At 44.8% G+C, this 13,996-nt stretch overlaps 1 long non-coding RNA gene across 1 annotated transcript; it reads right to left on the bottom strand.

Moving 5' to 3' along the window:
• Positions 1-1,841: 1,841 nt before the first annotated feature.
• Positions 1,842-12,743, bottom strand: LOC128781135 (uncharacterized). Its single transcript, XR_008427026.1, has 3 exons — positions 12,676-12,743; positions 2,977-3,114; positions 1,842-2,194 (listed from the first exon to the last, which is right to left on the bottom strand). It is a non-coding gene; the product is annotated as an uncharacterized lncRNA (long non-coding RNA).
• Between the last annotated feature and the right edge of the window lie 1,253 nt (positions 12,744-13,996).

Below are 13,996 nucleotides of genomic sequence, written 5' to 3'. Positions count from 1 at the left end.
GGTCCCTCTGTACTCCATGGCGCCCTCCTGCAACAGCAGAGAATGTCTGGCACACGTTTTTCTTTCCATATATAGTATTATCAGAGCACACCACATACGGGTGGAAGCCACTTTACACATATGGATCTTTTTTACAGCCTGTAAAGTAGGTACTATTTTACAGGGGAGGAAATAAGACATAGCAAGTAACTAACAGCATTGGGACTGAGAGATTATGAATTTAGTAGTTCCAGAGGCCCTGCCCTTCACTGCTGTCTGTGCTGCCTTGTTATGCTGATTTACACGGTGAGAGAAGGAGCTTTGTTGTGAGAAGGATCCAGATGAAAGCACAGGGAGGTGGGGGGGGGCGGTGCTGGAGAGAAGATTACACTAAAAAAGAGACAAGGAGCTTTCAGAAAAGAAAAATAAAAATTGTGAAAGAATGGAAGTTATCATTTGTTTCTTAGGTGGAGGATTTTAAAAGTATCAGCAATGAAGAGAGAATTTTAAAGGTATTTTCCTGTATTCTAAGAATATACTTCACCACCCCAAAACTTAGAGGTGATTTTTGAGAGGCATCGGAAAGTTTTAAATTTATTTAAACCATGTTTGTTTGTTTGTTTGTAGGATGTCTGTTCATTTAAACTGACACTAATTTGTTGCCTCCCATCTTATAAAGCATCCCATCTTGTCCATAAGTGGAACTATAAGGTAGATACTATTATTTCCGTATTATAGATGAAGAAACTATGGATCAGAGAAGTTAAGTAATTTGCTGAACATGACACAGAAAGTAAATGCCAGAGCCAGGATTTGAACTTAGGCTTAAGTCCAAAAAGCCCTGCTCTTAGCATGCACACTAAATCCATACTAATTTGTCTGTACCTCCTGTGATAAAACCAAAATCACACAGAGACAGATTTAGAACATTAGCCTCTTAACTTTAATTCGAGTAACATTGTGGCTGGCCTTATTGCGTCCGTGCACTCCAAAATGCGTACTCTGTAAACCGCAGGACATCTAACACAGAGAAAGAATGGAAATTCTGGACTGAAAGAAAATAATAATTTACAAAGTAACTTTTCTAGACTGTTACTGATATTTCAGCTTGAACATCTCCTTTCTGAAAACTGAAGATACAGATACATGAAGTAAAATGCACATGTGTGTGATTTACCGTTCTTCGACCTCGTGGTGAAGTGGAAGGCCACATGCCATACCGGCTAACAGCTTTGACTTGGGTGGGAGACACATTCGGATGGAAGCACCAGTCTGCCTCTCAGTAACCACGTGATCATAGATCTCTAATTCAACCAGCCTGGCTCTCAGTTATATCACTGGTAAAATAAGGATAATTAATCCTCCCTCCTGAGGTTGTGCATGTAAACCACTTAGCACAGGCCTGGCACCATAGTGAGCATAGAATAAAAGATTTCTTTTATTATTTCTAATAAAAGTATGTTTTTGTCATCAGAATTAAGTGAGCTTCTCTCAATACCAGTGACGGAAAGCAATGGCCAAAATCATTGGCTCAGCATGTAAAGGACCATGAATTATATGGACAGGAAGTCACTCATACATCCTAATGATACAGTTGGATGTCATTTCCCTTTCGGGGAATTTTAATCTACAATATTATTATGGGTTAAGCAATGGTGTCTACGTTCAATCCTGGTTTAAAATACCCATCCTGGTCATAGTAAATGTCAACAGCACCCTCTTTAAACCTTAGCAGCGATTCTTGACAACAAAGTCCTCAGTGGGTTATTGTGGTTCAAACTGTACTGACACAGAACATTCTAGTGAACAGTTTGTGATTCTATCAAAAACTGTAACCTCAATTTCTTTTTTGCTTTAAAGATTTTATTTATTTATTTTTAGAGAGGGGTAGGGAGGGAGAAAGAGAAGGAGAGAAACATCAATGTGTGGTTGCCTCTTGAGTGTCCCGTACCGGGGACCTGGCCCACAACCCAGGCATGTGCCCCGACTGGGAATCAAACCAGCAGCCCTTTGGTTCTGAGGCCAGCGCTCAATCTACTGAGCTACACCAGCCAGGACTATAACTTCAATTTCTCGCTGAAGAGGAAGCTTTTCCATCCAGATCCTGAGGGAAGGGGAAAGGTTAGTAGCCTGGGAATGCAATTAGATTTAGCTCCGATTTCCTCCCATCAGTGGCCACACCAGGTGATGCCATAGCAGTCGGGTGAATTCTGATCTGTGGACAAAGACACATACAAATTACCCTTGAGCTAGCGCCAGAAACTGTAGTGTATCCCAAGAATAAATACATCAGTGGAGCTGACAAGATTGTTTAATAGTATAGAGCATATACATACACAAGTCTCCCCATTTCTCACAGGAAACTCAATCACACAGAAGTGATGGCCTCACAGAATCTTCAACTCACTTATGGATTCAGTCACCTTTACTGAATGAATGCCTGCCAATGTGCCACATGTTAAACATATGGAAGAAATGAAAATACAGTTTTTGCCTTGGAGTCTAGTGGGCAAGACAGCCAACCAATGACAAATCAGAGCAACAAGACGATGAAAGTACTGGGAAAGCACCCAGACACGTTTGAGGGGGTGAGGTGGCAGGGTGCTAATGAACGGGTGCTGGGGGTGGGGGAAGCATGGATTTATAGCATTCGCTGATTTCTTTGGTATAAAAACTCCCACCCAGGTCTATTTTGTGCCTTCGACAAGACATCACTGAACAGAGTCGGGGAGAGGGATGCACGATCAGCTCCCATGAGCCAGCACACCCTGGCAGAGGAGGGCAGAGGCTCAAAAGCACTGATGACAGCTTTCTTGTGCGTTTGACCTTTCAGCTAAGAGTTTTCTAAACAGAAAAATCCTCCCAAGAAGTCTGGGAGCTCAGAACCCACAACATTCATTAAATTCCAGGCAGGGAATTTGGACCAATGGAAGTTCAGAGAGCTCTTTTGTTACTGAGGGCAGAAAGGCCTGACTGCTGGGGTCCACCTTTGTTTACCTGTGATTAGGAAGAGTATTCAGCATTCCAGAGAGGCTTGTTTGCGCAGATCACCAGCTGCACACCCTCAGAAGGAAGATTCATCGGACCTGCCATCAGAAGAATTTCTCCTGCGGTGGTAGAATGAAATCGGCATCTCTGGTGGAATACGGTCAAATCAATAAGCAGTGATGTTTTAAAACATCTCAGAAGCTGCTGAGAAGTCTGACCCGAGTTTAAGGACATCACAAAAGCCAAACTTTTTATGTTTTAAACAGCAAGTCAAGGATATTAGGGCAATTACTTATAAGACTTAGCCCCTCTGTATAGCGTTTCATTCCTGGGTCTAACCCTCTCTAAATGAGGCAATCTTTTTGGCTTCTCCAGTAAATTTTCCTTAAGTGGGTCTTTCAGAGTAATAGACCAATGCCATGTATTCGAGAAATGCTTATTTAATGTTGGGTGGGATTCTTCAGGGCAAGATTTCTCAGAGCCTTTATTTTGCATTACTTATGGCTACCTATTGAGCCGTATTAAGCTTTATGTCAGACAGGGAGCCAAGCATTTTAAATAAGTCACCTCATTTAATCTTGTCACTGAATTTGAGAAATAGATATCATCAGCTGCATTTTTCTGAGGGCAAAACTAAGACTCGTAGGACTTTAACACCATGCTCAGGAGCATAAACGCAATGAGCAGACCTGATTGAACCCAAACCTCTCTGACTTTAGAGCCCGTGCTCTGCCAATTTACACCGTGCTGTGCCCGTGCTATGCGTCCCTAACTGCGGGGCAGTGCACGCACCATGTCCTAAACAGGTGTGAGGATTAAATGCATTTTCATGGAGCCTCTTCCCTGAACAATGTCAATACAATATGCTTTGTGAAGTTCTACACCCCAGAGTCATAACACTCATTTTTGCGACATATAGCAAAGAAACAAGTAAGGAGACCTGGTTTAGCACTTGATAATTGTGACACAGCTCTAAGGAATATAAGTAACAAACATTACAGGGAGAGGCAACGGTGATGCCAAGGAAAGAGTATTTGACAGAGTCCGAAGAAATGGGTTTCTGTCCTGAAAACATCACAGGCATAACCCTGAACAAGTCATTTTAATTCTCAGAACCTCAGTCTTCTCTGCAAAGTGACTGTCACGTGAAAGTCTTCCAGCTCCTTGGTGTTGGAACGCACCTGCCATGGGCATCTTGGGCTCCCTGCATGCCTGCTGCGTGGTCCGAAACGGCACGGTCCCGCTAGTTCCTTCACTGTGTGGAAGTGCCACTGTGCTACCCCTCAGGATTTTTTGTGCAGTTGGAAATCCTGAAAAGTGAAGCATGTGCTACTTGGACCTCTGCTGTGATGTGCTCTCCCTGTGGTCATAGACCACGCTGGCTTACGGCTTGCTATGAAAGCAATAGATTCCCTAATCGCAGAGCTCCTTCTTGGTGTGCATCCCACTGAACATGAAGGCTCTACCTAACCCCTTCTGCTGCCATGTTCAAGTTAGGGTTTGTGGAACTGATGCAACTTTTCCACTGACTTCACAGTGAATAAGGAAGCCCTCTTCTCTCTGACCTGTGAGTCTTGTGTTTTCTATCAGCAGCCTAGCCACTACGCAGGTCTAGCTTGTTAGCTTCACAGTTGTCCTGCTCTTTGTGTACTGTCTAGCTTTTTTTCCCCTGTACTGTCAAAGTTATTTAAGTAGGGTAAAATCCTAACAGTTGGCATCATAGAGGAGCACATAGTGCTCCCCAAATTTAGTAGAATAGAAGCCGTGAAGTACAGGATATGACTGGGGTTTCTGTTTGTTGTGTGTGTGTGTGCATGTGTGATTTACTCATTCATTCTTTCAACAGACGCATTTTGAGTTAGGGCCTGTGTCAGCCCCTGAACAATATAAATGATGTGAATGAGACAGCCCCTGTTTTTGACAAGCTCTGCACGGAATATAACCAATCAATTCTATAGTAAGTAACTAAGCAATTGCTAAAATTTTAAGACTTCCTTAAACAGATTCACACAGCACCAAAATAAAGGTAAAGTCTGAAAAACTAGGAAAATGTACAGAAGAGGAAAGATGCTGAGGCTGACCTTGACATAATTAGACCAGACAGTGATGTGAAAGTATCTGGCACTGTGTAACTTCGCATGACCCCTTATGGGTGCTCAGTAACTCTTTCCTGAATCTTAAACTCGGGTGGTCTCTATCTTTGCACACATTGGTTCCAATTTTATTTCAAAATCAGATGAAAGTGAGATAATTGCTCTCATCCCCAAACAGACAAAATGTTAAAGTCCATTCAAAAATCTAATAAAACGCCACTCTATTTGACAGAGTGAGTGAGCCCTTCATGCCATGAAATTACCTGAGCTCTGAACAAAGAAGTCACATAAAACACCAAGAGCCTTAGAGTGCCCCAGGGACAAGTCCGGGTTTTAAATTGTAATTTTAATGAAATAGACGAGCAGAGAAGGAGAGAAATTACAGGATCCTCTTGTGAAGATACCTGTTTTCCTTGCTGCCCAGAAGGCAAGGTCAATATTTAATGGTTTCAAATAGCCCAGAATGTTGCTTGGTAATTCTTCCCAATCCGGTTGGTTACACAGGTGACTATAAAGCTATAAAGCGTTCTTATGATTGTGCCCAAGGCAATTATAAAATATAGATAACATTTATCAAAAATGGTGTTGAAATGAATATGTCTATGAAGTGCTCATGTATTAATTCATTCAACAGATATTTATGGAGCTCCTATTATATGCCAGGCAATACATGAGGTACTGAGCTAGTATTTATGTAATTATTTGTAGTGTGATGCACACCTGTGTTAAAACAACTGAAGCTGACCTCAAACACCGTGAACGCTAAGATAGACTATAAATGCTGGTGTTGAAAACTTTGTGAATGAACAAACCATCTTCCTTTCCAAAAAGACATATGCACATTCTTGGTGGAAAGTCACCCAAAGTAAAGTTGTTAGAAGCAAATGGCAAATAGCCCACTCCGATCAGTTTGTAAAGGCTGCCGGAAGCAGCAGGGGCAGAACCACTGTGGAGCCCCTCTGTGCCCGGGTGCAGGGGGGAAGGCGGAACAGAAACCCACAGGCAGCACAACTGCAGTCTTGAGTTGTAGATAGGATTAACTAAAAAGCCAGGAATCCGGAAGACAAAAGGCAAGTGAGTACGTCCCTGGATTTTGCAAGACCTGACCAGATTTCCACTTTAAACACATGCAGGTAAGAAATATGGTGACTGTGGTATGGGAGAGGGACTCAGCACAGGGATCCTTGCCCCATCCCTTCAGCTCTCTCCCCAGAAGCCACAAACCCCAGTCTCTCATCATGTGACTCTAGTCCACTTGCCCTCCCTCCCTGGAGCCCAGGACTCCACCAGCCGGGACTCACTGAAGATGAACATGATCGAGCACTGCGTCTGCCTGCTGTGCCTGGACGCCCCTGGGAGGACTTGGAGCTGAGCTCCCTCAATGCAGAAGCTGTGGCAACAACAGGGCAAACCGCTGTCATGACAAGTCCCTTCAGGATGAGGAGCAGCAAGACGCTGGTCCGAGCCCACACTGAGCTGCGCTTCCGCCCCAACCTCAGTGAGGCTGAGGTAGAAATGCTGCTGGTAATTCAAAGCCTCTTAACCTTCTCTGCAGAAAAACTTCAACAAATAGTAAAGAATCTCAATTCCATTGTTTAGAAGTTTGACAATTACAGGAGAACATTCAGAAGCAGAAATGCAGCCATGATTCAGGTGGCCCTCCAGCTGGCCTTCCACAGGCTCCATCGCAGACCTGCGTCCACCTATGAGAGCACCTCCATTCGCTGATTCCAGAAGGGCCGGGTGAACAACATTCCATTGGCCACTCCAGAGGCACTGAGTTTTGTGAAAGCCATTACTGACCACAGGGCCGCTGTGTGGATTCGGAGAAGCTGCTGCTCCCGAAGGATGCCATGTGAGCTCAGACCCAGTACAGTCAGGGGCCTAACAGGGATGACTACTGACAACCACCCGATGGGGCTGTGGGAGCTGGCCTGGGACATGCGCACAGAGCTGCCCGAGGTGTGCACAGATAAAACACATGGTAAGTAATCGACTTGTCCTCTCCACCAGACAGGTGCCCATACCCATGGAGATGTTTTGCTGCTCTGGGGCCATGGTGCCTGCTACAACCCCCAGCCTGAAAGCATCCTTTCCTGCATCTCTGGCTTCCACAGCTGCAGAGACCTCTTCTACCACGTCTGCAATAGCTGTGTTAGAAAGCCTCACTGAAACGAGACTTCTGCAGTCTGCCACAATCCGCTATAGGCAAGCCACCAGTGACAAAAGAAAAACCAACAAGGCCCAGCCAGTGCCACCAACCTTGACCTCTGCCACTACATGTCACCTCCCTAAACCCAGCATTCTGCAGCTGCCAGTCACTGCTGAACCCCTGTTCCCAACCCTCACCCTAGCTTTCTGCAGCTCCCTGTCCTCAGGGCCCAACACACAGACTATACAAAGGTGACATACAGAGCTGAGTGTCTAGCGGGAAGTGTCCCTCATTATGCATGGAATGGTCATTAGTTACAGAGGTGCCCTCTGGCATGTGCACAGGCTGAGGAAATAAGACCAGCCTGGCTCAGGAGTGGCCTGGGTGAGGCGGGGAAGTGCACACTGACTTCCCTCCAAGGTCTCGGAAGCTTAATATTGTATTTGCTTCCCCTGCAGGCCTTAGCATGCCCAGGTCATGGTTTTGCCCAATGAAATTATGAGTTACTTTATTAAGTGCATTGTACCTAATGAATCATGAGGAAAGAGGCTAACTCTGGGTCATTACCTCTTTTCTTTTCGGGAGGAGTAGGGGGATTTGTTCTCAGATTCAAAGTGGTCTAATGATTCAGAGTGGCCTGCACTGAGCCGTAGGGTTCTGTAAGCACTCCCTCCCCTTCACACACACAGCCCAAGTTAATTTAAAACACAGTGACCTGGGCCCATGAACACATTTCAACTATTGCCTCCCAAGGGCAGCCTTTGAGTTTAGGAGCCACTGAGTTTAGAAAATCTCCTCTGGCTATTCTGGAAGGGAAAAAAACAGGTCTGCATTGTCCTGGAGTAGCTGATGCTCCCTGCTTCCCCAGGAGCCGTGGGGACAGTCCAGGAGGAATAAACAGGGCAGCCCGGGGCAAGCAGTGAGGACGCAGGGAAGACCAGTCCACTTTCCCAAGGATGCTGCCACTTGTGTTTTTCTGGTTGCTTTCTTACTCCCCTTTACTCAAAACATGCCTAATAAGTAATCTGCCTTTTAGAGGATATGAGAGAGGGTTACATTAGGAGTTTTCCGTTGTTGATGATTTGGTTTGTTTTATGCATCCTTAAGAGGCTTTTAAGAAAATTGTTGTGACATTAATTTCAGGAAATGATCTCAGAGGCCTAAGCAGGATCTCCTTGGGCAGCTTGGGTTCCTTTATGTCCAGGGATTCTGACTAAAACCCATGTAGAGGGAGCCAGGGCAGGGCTCCCTGCTGACCTCAGGGGCTGAGGGGACAGCTGGCCAGGAGGGGGGACGGCCACGTCCACAGCCAACCCTGATGCAGGGGCTGACAGTCCACAGAACCAGAGTTGAGATTACCCTGAGAGGCTGGGATCATTGAGGAGATCTTCCCATTGGGGTATGTTTTTATGGGAAATGTAAAAGGACAAAGAAGTAGGAAAACAACCAAAAAAAATCAAACTGCAAATAGCTGCCTCTGTCCACAGGAGGCACAGAGTTCAGCTCTCATCACTGCGAGTCCTGAGGTGGTGGTGGGGAAGGGGGGTCACCCCTACTCCCACCTCTGCCCATCCTGCTGTGTGCTGTGACCTTCTGAGCACTCTAGTCCGGCCCAGGGCCCTGAACCTGTCCCTTCTTTGGGCCACTGTGCATGCGTCTGCACTTTGACTTGTACAGAAGCAGGCAGGGCAGAGATGGGGATGGGTTTTGATCTTTGCTCAGCTCTTTGAAAATACAAGCAGCCCCAAGCGGTCAATCCCTTGAGTCCCTGGTTTTACTTTTTATTTTTTTGCATTTTTTGTTGTTCAAGTATAGTTGTTTCCATTTTCCTGCCACTACTTCCCCCCACCCCACCTCCTACCCTCAATCCTTCCCCCCTTTGGCTTTGTCCATGGGTCCTTATACAAGTTCTTTGACAACCCTTTAGTCCCTATCAGTAAAGGAGCAAATCAAAAAACTATGGTCCTTTTACACAATGGAGCCCCTGGTTGTAGATTGTGGACTTCTACTGGATGATCTGGGAAATTCTAGTACAGCCCATCGTAGTCATTGGTCTGTAGGTCTTTGCTCCAGGCCTCAGACATCCACTTTCCTGCTGCCGTTGGGAAGTGGCAGCCCAGCAGTCCTGAGAATGCCTGGGGAGCTACTGTCTACCTGTTGTAAGTTGACCCAAAGCCACTTGTCTGTTTGTACCCAAGGACCACAATGCAGATATGAGTTCTCGTTTCCCTCCAGGGATTTCAGGGCAGACAGAGAGCTCTGGATTTGGGGTCAGGCAGCCCTGCTGACTTTGACCAAGATATTCAGCAAATGGGGACAAGAATGTCCCAACCTTGTGAGGCTGTGAGGATTGTACATCATGTGTGGGAAGGGCCTTGAATAAGCAGGTGGGCATGGGTGCCCACTGATGTTTCCCCAGTGGGCACTGTTTGAGTGATTTTTATTTCAAACTTTTTACACCGATGCGACAGAACCGAACTCACATCTGCCCTTCTCTGAGCAGAGGTAAAGGAAACCGATTCTACATTCAGATATCAACCATGCACTGTGAGGGCTTCGAGAAGGGTGATGGGGACGTTTGCCAGGAGGGATACCACCTTTCTCAGAGGGAGGGGCTGGAAGCTGGTCTTCCCCTCCAGGCACAGGTGGGTGCACAGGGTCTTTATGCAAGGTGACACTGAGCCGTGGCTGTGGACATCTCTGTGGGGACCCTGATAATGGAGACTGTCCCCAAAGAGATGGAAAATGAAACCTGCCATGACTGGTGTAGATCAGTGGATTGGGCATTGTCCTATGGACTGAAAGGTCGCTGGTTCAATTCCCAGTCAGGGCACAGGCTTGGGTTGCGGGCCAGGCCCCTGATTGGGGGCGTATGAGAGGCAACCAATCGATGTAGCTCTCACACATTTATGTTTCTCTCCCTTTCTCTCTCCCTCCCTTCCCCTCTCTCTAAAATAAATAAATAAGTAAATTCTTTAATTAAAAAAAAAGAAAAGAAAATGAAACCCAAAATATTCATTTTGGGTCAGTGCTGCATAATAAAAATGTATGTGGCTATCTTACAATACTGCTATAATGCCAAAATATGTAGCTATTTGAGCTCTATTTTTATAAAATAGTTTTAGATTTATGGTGATATGTACATATGCATTTATAGCCTTTCCACTCTAAGTTATAGTTTTGTGCTTTAAAGAAATATAACTAAAAACTGTATATTGAAAACACTACATTCAAATTATTTAAGACTGTAAATGCGTACTCAATAAAAGTACTGGCAAAAAATAAATGAATACAAATAAAGATATGCAGATAATTTGATTTAGAGCTCAAGTGTGCCAATGGGGGTACTTGAAAAACTAAAACAGAAACATTACATCAAAGGGATAAAAGGTGACAGAAGGAGACCTGACTTGGGGTGTTGAACATACAATACCGTGTACAAATGATGAGTTGTGGAACTGTGCACCTGAAACCAGTGTGATTTTGTTAACCAGTGTCAGTCCAATATATTCAATAAAAAGGAAAAAATGGAAAACAGAAACAGTGCTGTCAGTATTAATTAAAATTAGAAAAGGAATCCAAATAATATAGAAGCTCAATAGGGCATAATTCGAGGGGAAATGGGAAAACAAGGTTCCAGATAAAGTTCAGTGTGACAACACAGGGACGCCCTTTGGCATGGGGAACGGCCACCTGCGGCTCAAATGGTAACCTCTGAAAGTCAGCGCACTGTTGCCCGACTGGAGATTTTATTCCCAGCCTCCCTTTCAGCTAGGTGCAATTATGTGATTAACACTTGCCAGTGAGATGGGTGTGCAAGAAAATGTGTGCAAATTCTGTCTCAGTTGCTTAAAGTTGCTTATAAAGTAGGTGAGGACAGTGCCCAAAGATGGCAGAGAAACAAGACAGAAGGAAGCCAGGTCCCTGGGTGACCTCAGGGAGTCAAAACTCCCCCAAAGGCCTGGACTACTACCTGTGAGAGAATATTATTATATTGGGAAATCTCATTATTACATCAGCTAATTTAGTTTTTGCCCTAACTCTAAGTTCAGAGGAGGGCCCCTGAGAGGGACTGACAACATTTGAGGCAAGATGTGAATGGTGAGAGAGGAGCTGCTTTGAGGAGTCCGTGGAACATGTAGTTGGTAGAGAGACTGGACAGTGCAGGCACTCGAAGGAGTTCATTTGTGTTAGAAGCGCCAAAGGAATGAATGCGTCATCAGAGCACGATACGAGACAGCTCTCACTCAACAAGTATTCAATCCAGATAACCGCCAGAGGGAGTCCCAGTTGTGGCCACACAGACTCCAGAAAATGGCATTTACATGTATTTATAGTCCCATCAAGTTAGCCACAGCTGGTCATCCATGGTCCATGTTTTTCTGGCATTCTCCCTCTTCTGGTTTCCCCTGGTCTTTTCTGTGTCAGTTCTCGCTGCATGGACCAGTCTCAGATGGCTGCAGGTTCAATCAAGGAGATGGACAAGCTATTGTTGCCTGTTTTACAGAAACTGAGGCCCAGAGAGAGTAACTGACCCAAAGTCTCATGACTAGTAGGTGATAAAGCCAGGATTGGACCTCAGGTAATGAATGACATAAGGATCCTGGTAGGCACAGCCCCTGGGAACCCCTCAGAGTGGAGTACCTACAAAGCAGCCAAGAACCCTTCTCTCATTTATAGTAAAAAATACCTCTAACAACATAACCTCCCTATTATAGGGGTTTCTCTACCAGGGGTAAGGAGGAAAAGGGAAAAAGAGGGGATGAGGGGACAGAAAATGTTATCATGCCACATTTAGAAGTGGCAGTTCTCAGAAAATGATGCCCCCATGAAACAGCATCATCACCATTTTACACATGACATCTCACACATGTATAAAGCGACAGGGGCAACGTTCAAACTTAGGTCTGTAATGATCACATTCCCCTTGATTTTTCCAAAAAGAGAGAAAGATCCGTAAGTCCAGAGCCATACCTAAAGTGGCCCTGGCCATAGTGAAGCTCTCAGCATAGAAATGTCACATGCGGTAGTTGCTCTGTGTCTTCCCCTTGTCAATCCTGCCTGCTTTGTCACCTCCTCCCTCTCACATCTCTCAGCACTCACTGGGCGCTCGCGTCTTTCCCCAGTTAACTTGGCTCTCAGCAAGGGGCCCGGTAACCTCCTTCAGACTATACTATATAGCAGTGAATGGTTACCCTCAGTGGTACATAACCCAGAATGAGACAGTGGTACAAACTGTCAAACACAGTTTGACAGACCTCAATCTCCAGCTGTGTAAAAGAAAATTCTTACCCTGGCATTTTAACAATGGGAGCAGGGACTAGCTCACTCAGCTACCTTGAAGCCACCCATACCCCAGCCTGATAAAAAAAACTTTATTGTCAGTCTAGGCTTCATATTATTTGAAACTATATTAAGCCAAATATCTACCTTCCACACTAGTGAAACCCCCTAAGAACTCACAGCTTAAATAAGCTTAATGTGCTTCTCTTCCCCAAACAGCAGCTGTGCAGAAGGTGACCTGTTAGAACTTCACTGGAGCCAATTAAATAAGCTTGGTTCTGGGCTGGTTAGCTGTGCCTCTGACCGGGAGAGCAGAGCAGGTGACCCAGCCAGCCAGGCAGGTGACAAATGGCTTTTCACAGCTGGCCATGAAAACACAGACCCAAAGTGTAATCATATTTACTGCTATAAAAAGTTGTCATCTCCACAATTAAATTTATTGGTCATTAAACCGTCATTGCTTTGCTTGTACCAAAGTGGTCAAATTGTATTTCTGCCTTTATTGGATTTTTTATTTCCTCCAATGACTAAGCATGCTTTCCTTGGCATAGAATTTGTAGCTCCAACGGCATGCCTGCAGGTTGTTAAAAAGCTCTACAAGGAAAGGAAATGAGGAAAACAAAGCTGGGAAGCAATGTGGGGGCTGCAGCTCCCTGCCTGAAGGCCAAGGATTTCGGGGAGCTGCGGGGTTATTCCAGGGGCCACAGAATCCACCCTCTGTGCACCAACCATTGTCATGGCCTGCTTAAATGTCTCACACATGTCTGACACACATGCAATGCATACATTTCAATTAACATTAATTTTTGATTAATAAATTAATTTCAAAGTGATATTGTATCCACAGTGGCGTCCTGTCACTAGTTATTAATAATACATTAGTGTAATATTTTTCACATGAAAAAGAGGCCTTCATTCTTGTAACCATGGACAACCACTGACATCATTATCTGCACAATTTAACATAATGCAGAGCTACCATAAAAGGACAGCTTGCAACAGAAGTAGATTCTCAGGAGTGTAAGTCCTCTCAGAACAATGGTCATGTCAAAATTTCGATTTTTAAACCCTGCAGGACTTTAGTTGAAGTGTTGGGGGCTCTTATAGACACAATCTAGACAGTAACTAAACTTTGGCCATATCACAAACCCATAGTTTTGGGGTTTTTTTAAGAAATGGTTATGTATAGAAATGTTCTCCCCAAACACAAACTTTAATAAGTAGGGCCTCGGCAGAAAATGGTAACCTGTTCACATCTCTACATTACAAAGAAAACATTTTCTCTTATTCACTAATTCACAACCTGGGGTTTCCAGGAACCCCAAATCCACAAGAAACAATCATTGGTTGTCAAGTAAGGAAAACACAGCTCCTCATTTTGTACATGTGCCTGAGACTCAGCTCAGCCAGTGAACCAGCACATCCTGGACAGGAACCAAAAGACCATGTCTGCCAGCAGCCACGGCCTGCGAGGGGAAGAAGCAGGTCGTGATGTTTCTAG

This window comes from Desmodus rotundus, chromosome 5 (genome assembly GCF_022682495.2).
Source record: "Desmodus rotundus isolate HL8 chromosome 5, HLdesRot8A.1, whole genome shotgun sequence".
Classification (NCBI taxonomy): Eukaryota; Metazoa; Chordata; class Mammalia; order Chiroptera; family Phyllostomidae; genus Desmodus; species Desmodus rotundus.
Note: the sequence above shows the minus strand (reverse complement) of the source record. Positions and strands in the feature narration are given on the sequence as shown.